Below are 19753 nucleotides of genomic sequence, written 5' to 3'. Positions count from 1 at the left end.
CCAAGGGACCCTGTTAAAGTATGGGGAAGTGCAGGGAACACTTATCAAATTTGCAGATGACTCAAAATTGGGTGGGATAGCTAATACCCTGGAAGACAGACACAAACTTCAAAGTAATCTTGATAGGCTGGAGCGCTGGGCTGAAAACAACAGAATGGAATTGAACAGGGATAAAGGCCAAGTTGTACACCTAGGAAAAAGAAACCAAATGCACAGTTACAAGATGGGAGATACTTGGCTCAGCAATAATACAAATGAGAAGGATCTTGAAATTGTTGTAGAGCTTTATCACACCAGCATTATACTGTGCAATCACTGCGAATTGCATGCAAAGGACTCCAAAGTTTTCCAGCTTATAATCTGCTTTTATTGTGAAGTACTCCCATGCATCCTGCTTTAATTGCATTTCTTAACCAAAAGAAGTGCAATATTTTGCTACTAGTTTTCGAGCATATCATTTGTTGTTTTCCGAGCAGCCACTGGGGCACAGGAGCAGGATTTGAAGAAAAATTAAACAAATGTTTACATCTGTGTAAGCTTTAAAGATAAAGACATCAAAATTGGCACAGTAATAGATATTAAGGAGAGCTTTAAGCATACCAAATTTGAATTGGATTGGGTCATCCATTGATTTTGTATGATTTTTTTTTTTTTACATTTTCCCCCTTAAACCCATTTCCTGGTATGCAAAGAATCTAGCCACCCAGTAGCAACAACAACAACGGCGAAAGTTTAGCACTGTAGGGGATAATTCGAGGGAAACAGGTACGTAGGATGATGCTCATAGATCACAAGCTGAATGTGAGCCAACAGTGTGATGTAGCTGCAAAAGAAGCAAATGCTATTTTGGGCTGCATTAATAGAAGTATAGCTTCCAAATCACTCAAGGTACTGGTTCCCCTCTATTCGGCACTGGTTAGGCCTCATCTTGGGTATTGCATCCAGTTCTGGGCTCCACAATTCAAGAAGGACGAAGACAAGCTGGAGCATGTTCAGAGGAGGGCAACGAGGATGATCAGGGGTCTGGAAACAAAACCCTATGAGGAGAGACTGAAAGAACTGGGAATGTTTAGTCTGGAGAAGAGAAGATTGAGGAGAGACATGATAGTACTCTTCAAATACTTGAAAGGTTGTCACACAGAGGAGGGCCAGGATCTCTTCTCGATCCTCCCAGAGTGCAAGACACAGAACAATGGGCTCAAGTTACAGGAAGCCAGATTCTGACTGGACATCAGAAAAAACTTCTTGACTGTTAGAGCAGTATGACAATGAAACCAATTTCCTAGGCAGATCATGGGCTCTCCCACACTAGAAGCATTCAGAGGCAGCTGGACAACCATCTGTCAGGAATGTTTTAAGGTGGATTCCTACAATGAGCAGGGGGTTGGAGTCGATGGCCTTATAGGCCCCTTCCAACTCTACTATTCTAGGATTCCCCATGTTGCCTGGGCCTTGCATTTCATGTCATCCAAATCTTTTGACATACCACAGATTTATTTATTTATTACATTTATATACCACCCCACAGCCGAAGCTCTCTGGGCAGTTTAGAACAGTTAAAAATAGTAAACATTAAAAAGTATACAAGATTTGACCATATTCTCAGGCTGCTATAGACTCAAGCTGTTCCTCAAAAGGAAAGGACCCTCTCAACTGGCTAGCTAAAAAGAGGAAAAGCATTAGCAAAACACAGGAAGATTTGCATAAAATTTGTGTATGTTATTTTATAGCTATATATGCAGATTATGGAATATTTATTATACTTAGGGTAAAAAAATACCACGCATGTCACCATATTGTGCAAGACTGGCCGGGTGGCCTGTGTCAGTCCACTGTCCAGGTGCTGCTAACTGCTGATGGGCAACAGTTCTTACGGCTTTTTATCTTTAAACCAGACTTGGATAGGACAACCCTTCAAATAGAGGACTGACCTTTGTAAACGAGGACACCTGGCCACTCTATCTCTGACCTTCTCACTTCTGGTACTGAATGTAAGGTGGGGTGTCGGTGAGGAGGTCCCTTTCTTTGTCAGTAGCCAGAGGACCCATGGTGTTTCTGGCTGCATCAGCCACCTTGAATTGGACAGGTGTAAGGGCCTTCACCCATCCTTGGCCCGTCAAGTTGTAAAGAGAGTTCAGAGTACAGGGAAGCCTTTCCAGACATTACAGAGGTCTCTGTTCCACGGTTTGTTTGCAGTGTGCAGCAGATGGCATTGAGGAGCAGGGAGCACCAAAACAGCTCACTCCGAAGACTCTGCCGTGGCCTAACAATTGCATGATCAATAGCCGAATTAAGCAATGCTTTCCTCCTGCATCTGCGCTTCTTCTCGCTTGAACACAGAGCAGATGGCACCAGTGCTTCAAAGAGGCAGGGAGAACCAGGGCTGCCCTAAAATCAAATTAGAAGTTACACAAACCACATTACCAACCATTTGGGAAGGTGCATGCTACGGCAACTGCTTTTCACCCCAGCTGGATCGTTTCCCCATCAGGGAGAAGAGCTCACATTGACAGAGCACAGCAGCACTAAATGCATCTGATCAGTCTTTAGTTCTCTCAAGGCGTTAGGGTGTGCATGCGTGCACATGTATACATATATTTTTAATAAGTCCTGCCCATTGCTGACCGGAAAGCATCATCCAGAAACTGATTTGCCCTGCAGTTGTACCTGAGATCTCACGATCGGTGCCAGTTGCTGAGGGAACACCAAATGCACCTAATCGTTCGGCACAGTTCCTAAGCATAGCCCTTTCCATCTCCGCTTTGACCTCCCCAGTGTCCCCAGCTTCTTCATTCATGCCGCGCTGTGTCTTTGAAAGCAGGGGTGGGGAACTTCTTTTTGTCCAGGGGCCAAATTCTTTTCATGAGGAAAGGGACTGGTCTGGCCAAGTCCTTTCTTTGGGTGCCATTTGTTACCCCAGTGGGGATGGTGAGTGGCTTGTGAACCCCATGCCAAGAAGGGAGTGTGGGGTTTCCAGCAGTCATCTGAGTACTGGAGCCGCCCCTTCGACCTCTTCCTGGCCTCTGGCAACCAATCGCAGGTCGCCATTTGCCAGGACCGCTTCCTGGATCGGCCACGGAGTGAGATCAGATTGCAGAAGAGTCCCCAACTTTTTTACCACGCAGCCTTGTGGAAAAACCCCAGGATGGCTGCAAATCTGCAGCTGTGTCATATAACTGATGCAGAGCCATGTTGCAGCCACCGCAGGGCTTTGAGCGCATATAGAAAGCCCCAAGGTGCTAGGATATATAGCAGTGCCAGAGAAAGGTCTGAAGGGACATGGTCTGGCCAGTGAGATGCCTGAATGGGAGGCTGCCTGGGAACGATTCTTAACATCTGCTCTTCTTCCAAGGATGGTTAGTCATGGGAGGGCCTGATATTGCCATTCTGACACAGGTGCTGCTTGCATTGCAAGTCGGAAGTGTTGTAAACGAAGGTGTGACAATGTCCTCTTTGGCTACTTATTTTCTATTTGGGCTGTGTGTTTTTTTCATTAGTGCAGATTCTAGCACGCACGTTACTCGGGTTGTACATACAAGCAGATCTCAAGTTTGTCTACGTTCTCCAAATTCCATTTTGAAACTCATTCCACCTCATGTGCATATCGATTGCGATCTTTGTTTCTGTTTTATATGCATGAAAATCCATGCATATTTTTGAGCATCTTTTCCCATGTGTATGCATCAGTTGTGCACACCTTTGAAATATATGCATTGATTAAAATGAGTTTAGGACACTTGTCAAAAGTACTCATTTTTTTCATGTGCATATACATACATACATACATACATATACATACATGCGGTCAAATGCTTTATTTTTTGCAAGCTCAGAAATGGATTTCAACTGCAGATTGTGTTTCTGCCTATATTCAGTCCAGAAAGTGTAAAGTGGGTAAATTCTGATCAAAAGTGAACTGAAACAAATCGCTCATGCATCTCTGTTCGTGGCACAACGGTTGCTGGAGCATTCTGCCACAGGCGCAAACCGAGCTAAGAAACACATCCGCCTGAATAGAGGCAAAGTGAGCAGCCAATCACCCATATGGACAAGGGATGCGCAAAGCAGTCTTCTTGCCCTTCTATGTGGCAGCGTGTGTGGGTTAAACATCCGTAGTGGCATACCCAGGAAGAGCTCCAGTTCATCACCTAGTAGTGACTGTCGGTTACCCAGGCAGTTTTGCAATGTGTTTGTCAGGGAAGAGCCATGCCTCCCTGAGAAGTGGCTCCATTACAGTGCTGACTGCACAGCTAATTGGTGCATGTTTTATTTGCTCCTTTAATTACAGTGGGTTACCACTGACAGAAATGACAGAAATTACAGACTTAGCCAAAGAGAAAATGGAAGGGGGAGAGAGAAAGAGCCATCTTCCTATTTCCCTTTTCCAGGAATAAACAACATCCCCCCCTCCCTACCTCAAACACAGACGCACACACAAGTTGCCTCATACATCCCTCCATCATTTGAGCCCTAGCCTGTCAGCTCCAGATGCACCACATACCCTTCCTAGTGAAGTGCTTCACCGAGCAGGGAGCCATTTGCCCTCTCTGCGGCCTTCATTTCATCCCTGCCTGGGGTTAATTAAAGGACCATGAAATCTGACTTCCCTTTGCCAATTTTTCTGGGAGAAGCTAATGGAATCACTCTGGTGTGTTATTTGCAGCAACAAGGGCAGTGCTCCGAGAGGAGGGGAGACATGGGTGCCACTAAAGAGACTGGAGTGTTTGCCAGGCATGAGCGTAAGCCATGCCATGCCTCAGGAACCAGGTGGATGGTAAAGGCAAGTTCTGGCAGCCTGTGGCTGGAAGCAGGGGGGGGAAGGAGGGATGCATTTGAAGCTGGTAGCCGAGACAGAGTGTGGAGAGGGAGGGAGGGAGGGAGGGAGGGAGGGAGGGAGGGGAGATGCAGAACATGGAAGAGTGAACTGAGGGTAATGAATGGCTAGAACAGCGAATGGAATAGTTCAGTGGTCCCAGGACTTCATTGAGGAGTCAATTTTGTCCTTACTAGACTACTGTTATGCATTTATTTATTAAATTTTAATATGTTTAATAAATATAAAGATTAATATATTTAATAAATATAAAGATTACACACACTCACACACACACACTATATGTAAATGGTTTAAATATGTTATTATGTTACCATATTGTATTTTTAAGGTTTTAATCTTTGTAAACCACCCAAAGATTTGGCTATTGAGCAGTAAACAATCAGAATGAATGAATGAATGCTTGAAACAAGAGCGGGTCTCCCTGCCACTAGTACGCAGCTCTGTTGATAAATCTATCCACACGTCTCCCACAGCTAATTAGCGGGGACCCAATTTACAATTTGGAGATTAATATGTTATCGAATCTGTGGAGAGCTTTTGAACCACTGGACTGAATGAGCCAAGACGGAGATTGGGAGACCAGCTGTATGTCCCTTATTTCTGTAGTCCTTCAATCCCATGCACACTCTTGTGTGACCATAATTCCACAGACAACCCATTTTTGTTTTGGAGCAGAACTGGGGAGTTCCCATTACCAAATATCTCTAGCCTTTTTTCTTTTTCTTTTTTTTAATGAATTGGTTGGAGTCGCTTTGTAGTAGTTACGGAACAGAATCCCCTGTAGAGCCTTAAGGGCCACATTCTCTTCATACTCCCCATTTCTTGCAGGAGTAGATGGGTTTATTCACTACTACCTACCGTCTCTGGATTAGCACTAGGCAGAAACCTAGAAGCCAAGGCCTACCTATACTTGATCCCCGCTTGGCGGTGAGTTTTCCTTAGCCCTAGTTATGTGACTGCTACATCCAGATTAACATTTATACAGATAAATCGGCAAGCTGCTCCACCAGGACAGGAAACTCATGCCGTCGCCACACTGCAATTGATCATAACACGCTTGTAGAATCGACCTTAAATGACGCCACCCTCTTGAAGGTGAAGGCTGAAGTGATAACATTTCAGAGGAGCTGATGAATCTTTCCTTGCTTAATGAAACTACCTCTGTGTGTATGTGTGTGCCCACCTGTACAGCTGCGAAGAATTGACTGCCCCACGACCATGCAAAGGAGGAGGGAAAGGGAAGGCCAAGCCTGACACCAACCAGGACATAGAATTCAGACATAAATTAGCATCTCATACTCACAGACACAGCCAAAAAATGACACAGTGGATAAGCGAGGATGTGCCCAAGGCCAAACCACAATTAAAAAGGAAGAATAAAAATGTTCTTTTGAGAGAAAGAAAAAAAGCATGATTCCCAGTGGAAACTCAAGGATCTGTCTAAGATAAAAGCAAAGTATGAGATTTCCTTGGATTTCAAAGAATTGCTTGGGTAAGGCATCATTTTGTAATAAGTTTAGATTTTTAGAGCATCAACAGGTTCCCTTAAGCACCCTGAGGTATGAAATTCTGAGACTCAGGGTTCGTCATATTAAAAAATTGAAATGCTGTGGGGCACTGTATTGTTAATCTGATGGAGCATGGGGACTCTTAATACAAGCAGCCAAGCTTTGCAATTGGAGAGAGACAGAGAGGGAGAGACTGATATAGACCCAATGATATTTGTTGTTGAACAAAAGGTGTTGTTGTTGTTGGTGGTGGTGGTTGAAGAACAAGGAGGCTGCTTGGGTTCATATGATCCCTTGCTATGTTGATTCCTTCCCTTTTAAATGTCTCAGATTTGTTGAGTGTTCCAGGAGAACTGTAGTTGTTTCCTGTCCCTGGCCAGGCATCGGGTGGCCAGGATTCAAGAGTCTAAGAACTACTTGCCATTGATGTTGGTGCTTTTCCAATCTGACCACTGGTATTGTTCAGGTGGGACTTTGGGGGAAACGTTCAAGGCCCCACTCCATAGAATGAGCAGAAGAGCCCACAAGTGCAGCAGAGCTGTCTTACCACATTTTGGAGAGAGTATGAGGCTTGAATCACACTCAAAAGTTCAGACAAACCTTTATTTGTAATGTAATCGTTTTGTCCTGGGCAGATTATAAAATTCAGGAAGACTTCTCAAGTGGAACATTCCAAGGTGGAAAACGGAAAGCTGTCATCCCTTCCAGGTGGAAACGACAAAACATTGGGCACTTTATGTTGCACTGGTGCAGAGGTGGCAAATTGTGGCCCTCCAGATGTTTTGGCCTATAGTTCCGACCATCCCTAGCCAGCACAGTCAATTGGTAGAAATTGTAGCTAAAAACCTGGATGGCCACAAGATGCCCACCCCTACTCCAGAGGAAACCAACATTTGCACAATGTAAGTAGTCCTTGATAAAGCAAGGGATTTTCCAGGAAACCCATCACAATCGCAAGTGATACTGACGTTGCAAAAGCAATGGGTTCCGCTAGCGCGGCGTGAATAGTACTAGCAGCGCGACTCTGTTCAGTCCTTCCCACAATGTTTACAACAGCGGGGCCTTGTATATTAGGATATAAGGCAGGCAAATTAGGATGAGGTCCACTACACACCCTACCTGTAAACCAGGCAGGCCTCTATGATACTTTTAATGCAATCCTTAGACTGCAGCTAAAATTCTAAGAATCCCTTTCATTTTAAACATATTTTTTCATTTCTGGCTCTCGTGGTCAAAGACATCCATGTGAAAATGTGAATACAGAACAACTTCTAACTGAGCAGAAACAGAGGAGTAGTAAGTAAAAACAAGGTCAATTTTTTGTTATTGCTCCCTAGTCTCATCTTCTCCAAGTCATTATATACTAAGAATTATATACTAAGAAACGAACCACTTTCTTTGTTTTTTACATCCAAATATTGTACAATAAATGGAACACAGCAGTTTGGCATATGGTCTGTTCATCTAAATGCTATGCAAATTCTGGCTAATTACATGCCAGAAAAGATGCGAATTAGCTGCAGCCTTGATGCTTATTACATATTTGCATACTTTAATTTATTTAAATGTATACAAATTTCAAATGGCCCATTACCTAACACTGAGGATGAGCTTTAAAAATACCCAGAGAGACAGGATAGTTTCAAACCAGACACATGACAAGTCTCTGCAGTGGGGGGGGAAAGCTTTTTGTGACCAATGGGCAAGCTGTGTTCCCTCCCATCGGACCAGGGACAGTCCCAATGTTGAAACAGAGTTGTAGCATCCTTCACTTTGCTCCTGTACTGCTCTTCACAGCCCTGCCATTTGTATTCCATCCCTCCTCCACTTTGCCAGTAATTTGTAGCCAATCCATTTTCACCTTGTTTATTTCCAGAGCGACTCCCCTCCTTTTTCCAATAATCTGCTAAATAGGCTTTCCCCACTGCACAGACATTCCAATCTTCCCCCTCTGATCTCGCAATTACCCAGCAGTTGTGCCCAAGGCTGGCAGCCATGGCTTTCTTCCCTAATGGGGCTCTGAATTGGCTTTGATTATCTGCTCAAGCTGCATGGCATAGCAGAAGGAATACAGACATCCCACTCGGTCAAGCGAATGGCTTTCTAAGCATGAAAAGCCTAATTGGGGGCCATTAGGTAGAGAAGTGAAGAAAGCAACCCAGGCATTTCTCCCCCACCCCCAAATCCTGGGACACTTTCTTCATATTTACAGATTAATCGGTTTTGGGAGGCTAAAAGGAGGCCACATTTGCCTATTCTGCTACTTCTGCAATAATATGAGCCTCGCAGTAGAATCCTATGCACATTTACTCCCAAAATAAGCCTCAGAAGACACACTAAGCAACAGGAGATAAGCATTTTGAGCTAAATGTTATGGCTTAGCGTGTCATGTGAACTGGGGCCACAGCTAGACCTAAGGTTTATCCTGGGATCATCCAGGGTTCGCCCCTGCCTGAGCACTGGATCCCCTATGTGTCATCTAGATGAACAGGTTTGACCCCTGGACGATCCAGGGATAAACCTTAGGTCCAGCTATGGCCCATGACTCAGTGTGTCATGTTAACCATTCCTATCCATGATGACTACAGAACCACGGTTTAAACATGCTCACTAACCATTTGCTGCAAAAAGGTTAGTGGCCTAACCGTGGCTTAGTGTGTTGTCTGAAGAGGCCACTGTGTCCATTGTGGCTTCCTCCCTAGTAAGCACGTTTAGGGTTGCAGCCATAGAAATTCATCCAGCCATTGCTATAGCTCAGGGGTGGGGGCAGCTTGTGGCTCTCCAGACGTTTTGGCCTACAGCTCCCATCAGTTCTAGCCAGCATAGCCGATGGTGAGGGACCATGGAAGTTGTAGGCCAAAACATTGGGAGGGCCAGAAGTTGCCCACCTCTCAGTAGCTAATCTGGAACTAGTCAGTGATAAGCAAGGAGTATGGAATTTTGAGTTAAATTGCAGTATGTAGTTTTATTGAGAGTGAAAGACGTTTGCTATTCCTTATTTCTAGTATATGCTGGGGGTTGCCACTTTTCTCAACAACAACAAAAGGTGTGGGTGGAGGGTAGGGATGTGCTGGAAAGAGAAGGGAAAATTTTATCCGATTAAAAAGAAGTGGCCAGTTTAAAACTATTCAAATGGTAATTCTGTGGCTGTGTTCAGACAACACGATAGTCAATGGTGGGGTAATAATCAACTCGACAGTTGTTTATCTAGAGGGTACTCCCCACATAACATCATAATAATCAATCATGCTGTGGATTAGGATCAGTGTTGACTTGACTATTAGTCCATACTGAGTTGACTCACTCATCCTCTGCCTTCTCTCCTCCCTTAGTCCTCCTGCTAGTATCCCATCGGCCATTGCTGCTGAAAATCTATCCTGTCAACTGGACTAGAGCAGCAGCCACTGTTTTGACTGCTCTTGCCTTGCAACTCTGGCCATAGCTAGACCTAAGGATCATCCCGGGGTCATCCCTGCTCATGTAAATGACACACAGGGGATCCCGGGAGCAGGCAGGGACAATCCCGGGATAAACCTTAGGTCTAGGTAAGGCCTCTGTGGCTGATGAAATAACCAACGGTGCCCTCCACACAACACAATAAGTAATGGTGGTTCAAATAGCCAACTCTGCACAGCATTAGTTATTTGCATTGGTGATTTAAGCCAAATAACCAACTGTTGGCTAAAAAACTCCTTCCACACAACATGATAACCCCCAATGGGTTAAATAACGAACTGTTGACTATTTAAACCACCATTGGTTATCGTGTTGTCTGAACCCAGTCTGTGTGTTTCCCATGTTTTTAAAGTGTTATCTTTTATACCAACATAATATCTTTCCATGTTTTCAGCAAAACATACAGAATGATGTTTTGAGCCTCACTTGGATATCCCTACTCCAGTTACGGAGCTGTGGCTTGTGTGATGTCTGAAAGCATTTGCAACTTGATGTTGCTTAGTTATACCTGGGCAGCTACTCCATATGCATATGTGTGTGTATGTGTATAGATATTTTCCCAGAGCAATCACCAGAGACCATGAAACAGCTTCACCTATATAAGAAGCCAATTCAATCCAATTACTTTACCTGTATAAGCTTTGACACACATCCTTTTACAGGAATCAATAAAATATAAAAGATAGCCCTGCAACAATAGCAATGAATAAAATACCTTAAAGTGGAGGAAAACACTACAATGTGATATAAAATATGTTGTAAATATTAAGAGCCTTAATTTTTGTTGGCAGGTAACATTAACTAAACAAGCATGTTTAGCAAATGAACAAAGCTGATTTAGAAAGCAGTAAAATAATTATAATAAAGACAGTTTTTATGATAGATAAGTGATGAAAGAAATGTGCTGAAAGGGGGATGGCACTTGGAGTATTCTGCCCAAACATTCACAGCAGAGAACACCCCGTAGTACATGCCCCTAGCAATTTTACAATGTAGCTGCCTAAGAAACAGTTGCATTTGTTGCTAATTGCATCAAAAACAATATCCAATGGACATTTCCATTATTATTATCATCATCATCATCATCATCAATGCCTTTTTCCACCAATGAACCCAAGGCGGCGTACATAATCCTTCTCCTCTCCGTTTTATCCTCACAACAACAACCCTGTGAGGTAGGGTTAGGCTGAGAGTCTGTGACTGACCTATGGCCGAGTGGGGACTAGAACCCTGATCTCCTGACTCCCAATCCAACACCTCAGCCACTACACCACACTGGCTCTCACACAATAGAAATCCCAGGACCCGTTAAAACCTGATCATATGCCATCAAATGTCTGGAAGCAGAGGAAAGCCTTAACATGGCCCTGAAAAGTTGACAAATTACCGATTTACCATACATTGTATCATACATCTGCACTTAATGTGGCGAGAAACCTCTCTAACCATGTCAGGGTGATACAGATGACCAAACTATGCTTGGGTACATGAGCTTTCACTGAGTTAGATTGATCGTCTGCATGTTCACAGTCTATAAAGTGAAAGCCCTGCTTTATTTATTACAATTTTATTTATTTTTATCCACCCCCCTCAGCCAACAAGGGTCCTGTAACAGCTTACATACAATCAGTAAAAATAAAAACAGTCCTTGCCCAGAGGCTTATAATCTAAGGGCCTTAAGGGAGTAGAGGAAGGGAGAGGGAAGATTGCAGACTTACCTGCTTCCGCAATCCTCCCCCAGTGTCTTGACAGCTGTGTGACATCCTGGAATTAAGGAGGGATGTCGTGGCTGCCATTTAAAAAAGAATAAATAAATGAGAGAAGAGCACAATTGCACTCCACTGAAAAAGCGAGTTTAAAAACAAACAAACCCTGAACCCACTCCCCACTCATCCTACCCCCGATGGGCACACACTGCCCCTGCACAGCTCTGTGCCCATTTTAAGAGCCCCGCTACTTACACGGAGGAAGGGAAGACTTGGGAGCAGCAGCCACACAGCCCGCACTCCTCAGGATGGTCCCTACGCTCTACTTTCAGTTTCTTCGCAGAATTGAGATCTGAGCTCTACACAAAAAGTATTTTTCCTTTCTTGCTTTTCCTCTGAATAACCTCAAGGTGATGCCATTCTGTAGCAGAATAGTGCTAATACACAAAGAGGAAAATAGCTTTTCTTTCACCTTTGGAAATAATGATAGAATGTGTTCTTAAAAACAAAAATGAAACTGGAAGATCATGATACTGTCTAAAGAACCTATAAATAACTGTAAGAAATCATGAGTGCACAATAAGTGCCTTGTGTAGAAAAACTCCAAGAAATGATGTCACTTCTACTTTACTGGAGTTTGTGGTGCTCCAGGACTGTCCCTCCCAGTTGATCACTGCTAATGACAGTGATAGGCAGCTTGTCCTGCCACACAGTTGCAGCCCTACATATCCCAAAGGCTGCCTCCTCGTGTATGTTTTGCAATGCTCCTCTCCTTCAGGAATCTTCTGTGTACCAAGTCAGAACATCAAGGACATGCAAGGTGGCAATCTCAGCTGTAGCTCCCAGCTTATGGAACTCCCTTTCCTTGGAGGCTAGTTTGATCTCCAATATGTCTGAGACAATGCAAGATCTTTTAATATAGACAGGACTTTTTGGCAGCCTGGGCAGCTTGTTTTGTTACCGCTTTATTACTTTTTGGAAGTTGTATATGGATTTTATTGTGATGTTTTATGTTTGTGATGCCTGTATGGATTGACTTTTCCCCCCTTTACATTGCTAAGTCATTGGATCGGTGGTATAAAAAAAAACTCTCATTATATAGATTTTGTGTGTGTATGAAAGAGAGAGAGAGAGAGAGAGAGATGGGGAGTGGAGTGAATCCATTTCCTTCTCAATGCAGCATAAAAACTATGTACAGAGAAACAAGGAGGCAGATTTTCAGTTTTGTTTGCTGAACAGGAAAAAAAGAAGGAGCATTAAGTACTACATTTATAGCCACCAGATTAGTAACTGGTGTTTTAGAGACATCGCAAAATCTCTCTGTGATGTAGGTCTTCCCTACCACCACACCCATCCACACTCACGCCCACACCTCTAAAAGACAACGTACACATCACCCTCTTAAAAAGAATACACAGAATCAAGCTCCCTTCCCTTCCCTAGACCTCAGAACTTTTGTTAAAGTCCAACTTTATGCAGGGAGCAAAGTGTTAAAGAAGTGTGTGTGTCTGTGTGTATTCCCATTAAAATGGGTAAGGAAAACTGAAAAGGGAGAGAAAGAAATGTAGTTCACCTGCCATCACGGAGACCATTTAGTGGGTGAGTCTTCGGAGTTTGAAGCTGATAAAAGGTGTGTTTAGTGGGTGAATTTTAAACCCACCAGAGACTACTGTCGGACAGAATGTGACAAAGATCAAAAGCCCCTGCTGCAGCATGAGTGACTGGAAAGAGTAAAAACAAATTCCATTAATTATTTCCCATAGAGCATCTGTGTTTTTTCTGCTGTGTTAGACCTACAAAGTTTAGGAAAGAAAAAGTACTATAGATCTTAGTCGCATCAGCCTCTCCTTCAACATCACTCCCCTTTTTTTAAAAAAAAAATCCATTTTTTTAAAAGTGATCTCTTGCCACTGTTTCCATCAGTTCTTGCATTGTAGCCTCTTTTAATCAGCCCCTTATCTGCAAGCCTAGACAGAAAGGAAGTGACTTTTTCTGACTATCCCATTTGCATTGGTTTTATTTATATCAATGTAGCTCCATGAGGCTGTACAGCTAATAGGAATGTCTGCAAGATCTCTGGCTACGTTTAGTTAGTGAAGTTCAACAAATTTCAGTCCTTTTTCAGAGGTTCAGTTAGGTTAATCTGCACAAACAATTTAATTGGCTTCTCTTTCGTGTTGGTGGTGGCTTTCAGCACTTCCAGCACATTTGTACTCAGCCGTTTGCCCTTTGTGATGTTTCCACATGAGAAGTGCATCTGAGGTTCATATCAGCTGTTGGACTGGTCTGTGTCAGATTTGTTAGAATCTGCATTTCCATCTTTCTCCTAGGCTTAAACTGGGAACATTGTGAGCTTAGGCTAGGCTATCTACCTAGGACTGGAGGTCTTCAGCCTCAGAGCTGGGTATGCAAAATTTATTTATTTATTTATTACATTTTTATACTGCCTGATAGCCGAAGCTCTCTGGATGGTTCACAAAAATTAAAACCATAATAAAACAACCATAATAAAATCACCCCATGTGACCTGATAAGTTGAATGAAACTTACAGATTGACTAGAAATATAAGAAATCTGGTATTCTGCCCCTGCCTAGTTTACCGGACCAGCTCCCTGCTGTGCTTCAAACTCAACTCTCTTGTTCCAGTCCAGTGTAGAATTGTGTGAGCCCCTCTGGAAGTCCTTCCAAATCCATTGGGCTTTTCAAGCATTCCCATGATCAAGTGCTTGAAAAATCTCAACAGTTTGTTTTTGGTTTCTTAACAGTCAGTTGAAACCAGTGGTGTAGTTGAACCAGGGCTCACAGGGACATAGCCCTGGCAGTTCTTTTATTAGCAGGGACCCTGACATCATCTGCTGCCCCCCTCAGACTTCTCTGTTCCCTCCGAGCATAGCTGCAATCCTCGCAGTAGCTGGGGGAGGGGGGAGAATGAATGTCTCCAACAACAATATATTGTTCCCTGTCTTAATACAAGGTATTTTGCAGTGGCTTAGTCCTGAATGGACAATTAAGATCCATTAGCATTGCAAAAGTCTTGTTCCTGATGGAGAGGAAAGCAGCTAGAACTGATATGTTAATATGGATCAATGCTACTGCCTGTTCTCTATGCAGGCATGATTATGGGGACAGTCATGATGAGCATCTGCCATTCAACTTTTACTACTACAGTGGAAGCACTCAAAAAGCCTGATTGAACAGCCTTGCCAGTATTCTTCTAACTTCCCCAAGCAGAAGAAAAAAACTTACCTTCGGGAAGGGGGGTGGCATACAGCAGAGAGCAGATTTCCCCACTGGAGAGACCTTGCAAAGTATCTCCTTACCTGTGACACATGGAATGTCATTTCTTGCTGAGGAATCATGGGGACATGTTTCTAACTATCTAGATTTTTAACTACAAGGCCCATTATCCTCAGCAGAAAAATGATGCTCCACATATCACTTTTAGGTACAAAGAGACCTTGCAAGGCTGCCCCTATATGGAGTCAAACTCTTTGCCACTGTTACTCCTTCCCCATTTCCCAGTGTAAATTCTATGTTTTGGGAAGTGTGTATGTTTGGGGGGGGGGCATAGAGAGCAGGGTGGCACAGCCAGGGTGCAAATACCATTTGAGGTGGGCCCAGCTCTAACTCAATCCCCAACTCAAAATGAAGGCAGACTTTTCAAGCAGGGAAAGTTTGCATTCTGAAAACTTGCATTTCTCTATGAAAACTTGCACTGTGCCTAGTTCAATATCACACAGGTGAGATTCCAAGTTGGAAATCTCCCATCCCAGGTCTGGATTTGGGTATGGTCACATACAAACCTGACCCAGCCTGGCCCTAGTATCAGATCCTCTGCAGCCTTATACAAAAATATCAAGAACTATATAGGCGTATTTTTATACCTTTGTCCATACTTACATACTTCTTGTATATTTTCTATCTTATGCTCTCATTTGTTAAAGTGACTACAAGGTGACTTTGACATGTCAGTATCACTTGGTGAATGTTCTTCCATGTGGTGAGCTCTGAGACTTATCTACACCTAGAGATCCATCAAAAGCTGAAGATCAATTTATAATTGTCATGGACCCAATTGCCCAAAGTAAAGAGATATATTCCTTCTATTATATTCCTTGTGCTCTGAATGTAACTATATTCCTTCTACTCTGACACGGGCTGAGCATGACTTTAAAATGGACCTGAAGTGGATTACACTCACTTGGTTTAACACTAGCACCTTCAAATCCAAATCCAAAGCAGCCGTATACTTAAAACCAGGCACTACAAAAGTTAGACGTCAGGGCTGGTGTTTGGGTTCCATGTTGGGATTTCAGAATTTCTGTAAGACTATAACCTCAGCTCAAGCTGTAGTATGGGGTAGAAAAGAGTTATCTGAACATCCTTCCTGTAGTACCCTCTAGAATACTGTATTCCTCAGGAGCCCTGCAACGTAACAGTAAATGAAGATTACTCTGGCTCTATTTTATTTTCAGAAGACTGTCAGATCCCTAACCCTTGCATGAAACTGTGATACCTTTGGAGTAAAGTATGCACTTCAAACGTTTTACCGCCTTGAAGTTGACACTCTTTAGTTTGTTCAGCTTCCAAAAAGCCCCAGAGGACAAGAGAAGCAATAAAATATAAATGCGTACCTCACAGCAAATTGCCCTGCGTAGGGGGCTTGAAAAGCTTAAACCCTTTTAACACTGTGCTTACTTTGTGTGTGTGTTTGTGTGTGTGTGTGTGTGTGTGTGTGTGTGTGTGTGTGCGTGCTGTTTGTTCGTTGAAGTGGCTCTTTTTTCTCTCCCTCTTCCTGAACTAGTCCCACATGAAAAGAGGAATTTAATCACACAGGTCCTGGAATGTTATTGTTTTATAACAAATTGATACCAGAAACTAACGCTGAGGAGAGCGTTGGGATTTTTTTTATTATTATTTTATTTATTTTTTAAAAAATTGTATGTGTAAAAATAATGTGATTCAAAGTACACTTGAAAGCTGTTGGGAAATATGAATGCGCCTTTGAAGTAAAAAAAAGAATGCCATTTGTTAAACAGAAAACGAAGCTGTGCACTTCAACATACAGTTTTACATTGCAAATAAAATGGCAGGCTCTGCTTTCTTGTTCCCTTCTCCTTCAGGCTTCCCCAGCTTCGTTCCACCCTCTATCTTAAAAGCCCAGCACAGTGTTTGTTTTTTTAAATGCTAAGAAGCCAGCTGGGAATAAAGGAAGCAAAGCAGCTTAGATAAATCCTAGATGGACTTTAAGCTCTTGTTGATATGGTTACTAAATGGCTCAGGTAGGAGCAGGGATGGCGGAAGGGTCAGAGCTGTGTCATTGTCGACAATGAGGTACAAAATGCCAGGTGGGGAGAAGAGCGGGTGTGTCAGCCTGGAAAATGTGGATTCATTCCCCTGACATGTGTAATAATAATCCTGTACCACTTCACACATGTTTATACCTCAGTTCCCTTTATCCATAAAACATTCACAGTGATAATTCCCCGCTCAAGGGAAATAAAACCAGCGTAAGGGCCAGTTTGCACAATTTCTAGCCGTGGGCTTGGCCCCAGGTTTGTTTGTGTTTTGGTCAGGATTTCTGTTTGCTCATAGTTAATCTGTTTGGGACAGGGGGGGAAGGGCAGTGAAAGGGGAAGATCCCAGGCTTGTTTTATATGGTAAGCCACCTTGAAAGGTAGTTAAGAAATGTAACTAAATAATTTGTTTTGTCGCCTATGGTGAGAAATAATAATCTCCAGGTGACCAGTCAAGGAAAATGTATTGTAAATTGGATGAAAAATTGTTGCCCCCTTTTTTCCTTTCTCTAGATCGGTTTGCCACAATATTCAACAGATTGGCTGGTAAAACATTTCTGGGCTAGTAGCTATTGTGGACTTATTCAAAAGACTGGGAAAATCCACTCACTGTAAGAATTTGAGATGGCACATCTGTGGGCATCCCTGTACCTTCAACTTTCACTTTACTCTCGTTGCTCTTTAAAAATTACGCCCCATGCAATAACAACCCATTTGTAATCCAACCAGAGGAGATTTGTTATTGGGCAGATTAAAAATCCAATAAGTAAATACATGATGCAAAACAATAGTGCCCACAATAGCTTGTGCGTTAGATCAGTTTCTTGGTTATCCATCTTTTATTCAGAGTAATTTCCTTTGTCTACAGCTGTTTATTTTCACAAGCATAGTTGGCTTCCTTCTTAAAGCCATCAGGGAGAGTCAGCTGGTTGCTAACTACTGTATTTAACGCAATATGGTTTGTGCAATCGAGCCAACTAGAGAAAATAACAGAGGGCACCCAACCCATTACTGCATTGCCCAAACCACAGACCAGGGAGTCATTGGCTCTCTCTCATTCTCAGGCCCTAAAATGACTGCTAAAAATAGAGAAAAGCTTTCTGGTGATGTTACAGATCCATCTCAGCTATAACAGTGGCCAGAACTTGTTTGCATTGGGAAGGGGAAAGCGTATCTGTGTAATATTTAATGAGAGGAAATGTCGGGTTTGGGCAATGACCAGTGGATTATGGGCATAAGCTAATAGCGACAGAGGTGAATAACAGGAACGGATGAGGGAAATTGAGGGGAGATTGCTTCCAGGCAATGAGAGCAGGGATGACTTAGCAAACATTTCTAAACTTCTGTGCGTTTAAATGCGTTTGAGTATTGAAAGGTGTTGTGTCCTCCCCTCCTTTTGGGAAAAGTAGCAGTCCTAACCCCAACCACTTCCCCAGCTGCCTTCCAGTCCTAATTTCTGGCCTGGCTTTCTTCCTTGTCTTTTGTCAGCCTCCGCTCCTTATTTTATAAAGGGATGTGTTTGGCCTTACTGGAAAGGTTGCCAATGTGGCCTGACTGGAATTTTGGCACTCTACATTTTCTTCAATGCTGGTAAATGCAGCTTTTAAGTTTGCATATACATGGACAAATTAATATGCAAATAAGAAATTTTATCTTAACCCCGACCCGCACCCTCCTGTGAAAAGTGGCAACGTTTTCATGGCAGGTTGGGGACAGTTATTGCTCCCTCTGGTGGCTGGAAATTAAATTTATGATAAGCGGAATGATGCTCCTTTTGTAGCTTTGGCTCCAGAAACTCTTTGGCAGGGCTATAGACCATGGCCTAGCTCTCAACTGTTGGATTCTAAAACCAGGGGTAAAAGTTGGTAAGAACTAGATATTTTTAAAAGATCTGCAGGAGCAGAGAGGACTTGGCTGAAGTGAGGGGTGTCCCTAACAGCAGGATTTCCTATATCTGAATGGCTAACCCAATTTTCATTACCCAATTTTTCACAAGTTTCTCCAGCTGTTCATCTAGACCTACAACATGCAATGGGAGCCATTGCATCATTCAAGATGGAGTCCCACCCTGGCACACTCACAGAATTGCTGTCAAGATGAACTGATTATGTCATGGAAGCTTAAAAGGCAAACCAGTCACGTGGCTAGACAAGAACCTTATGGTCTCTCTTCAACAACAACAATAACAACAGAGCAGCAGCAAGAACCAGATTAGGGGATTAGGGTGACCATAAGGAAAGGAAGACAGGACTCCTGTATCCTTAACAGTTGCACAGAAAAGGGAAATTCAGAACGTGTCATTTGTATGCATGCAGCACCTGGTGAAATTCCCTCTTCATCACAACAGTTAAAACTGCAGAAGCCCTGCCTTCTTTACCAGATACAAAAGGGGACAAGGCTCCTGCAGCTTTAAGTGTTGTGGCGAAGAGAGAATTTCACCAGGTGCTGAGTACACACAAATGACACCTGCTGAAATTCCCTTTTCTAGACAACTGTTAAAGACACAGGAGCCCTGTCCTCTTTTTCATATGGTCACCCTAACCCAGCTACAAATGTCCAGCATAACCTAGTGACCAAATTATATGACACCATCCACAGCACACATTTAATCCTTTTATAACTATAGATGACTTCCCCAAATTCCTTCATTCATCTCTTCTGTCTTTTTATTGTTTCTTCTTGTTTACCTATTTCTCTGTCTTATTTGTAAGCTGACCTTGTTAGGTTTACAAGTAATGGTTGAAGCTGAAATTGTCCTAGGCTTAATGACTGTAAATGTGAACTTATGTGGTATGAGCCTAATGCAGTTATGATGGAGGAGGTCATGGCAACTTTACTTTTAAAGGAGTAACAAGAGCTCAGTTTTGTGATTGCTAGGGAAATGTTAATAGAAGCAGTAGGGGGCTCCGAATTTGGATTGGGATTGCAGTGCCAGTGAAGGGGATAAC

The 19753-nt window shown here is 43.0% G+C and overlaps 1 protein-coding gene across 1 annotated transcript in view; it reads left to right on the top strand.

The window, feature by feature from the left end:
- The window catches only part of SDK2 (sidekick cell adhesion molecule 2), a 328641-nt gene that overhangs the window by 168539 nt on the left and 140349 nt on the right, over nt 1-19753 (top strand). The gene's annotated exons all lie outside the window — the stretch shown is intronic.

This window comes from Elgaria multicarinata, chromosome 3 (genome assembly GCF_023053635.1).
Source record: "Elgaria multicarinata webbii isolate HBS135686 ecotype San Diego chromosome 3, rElgMul1.1.pri, whole genome shotgun sequence".
Classification (NCBI taxonomy): Eukaryota; Metazoa; Chordata; class Lepidosauria; order Squamata; family Anguidae; genus Elgaria; species Elgaria multicarinata.
Note: the sequence above shows the minus strand (reverse complement) of the source record. Positions and strands in the feature narration are given on the sequence as shown.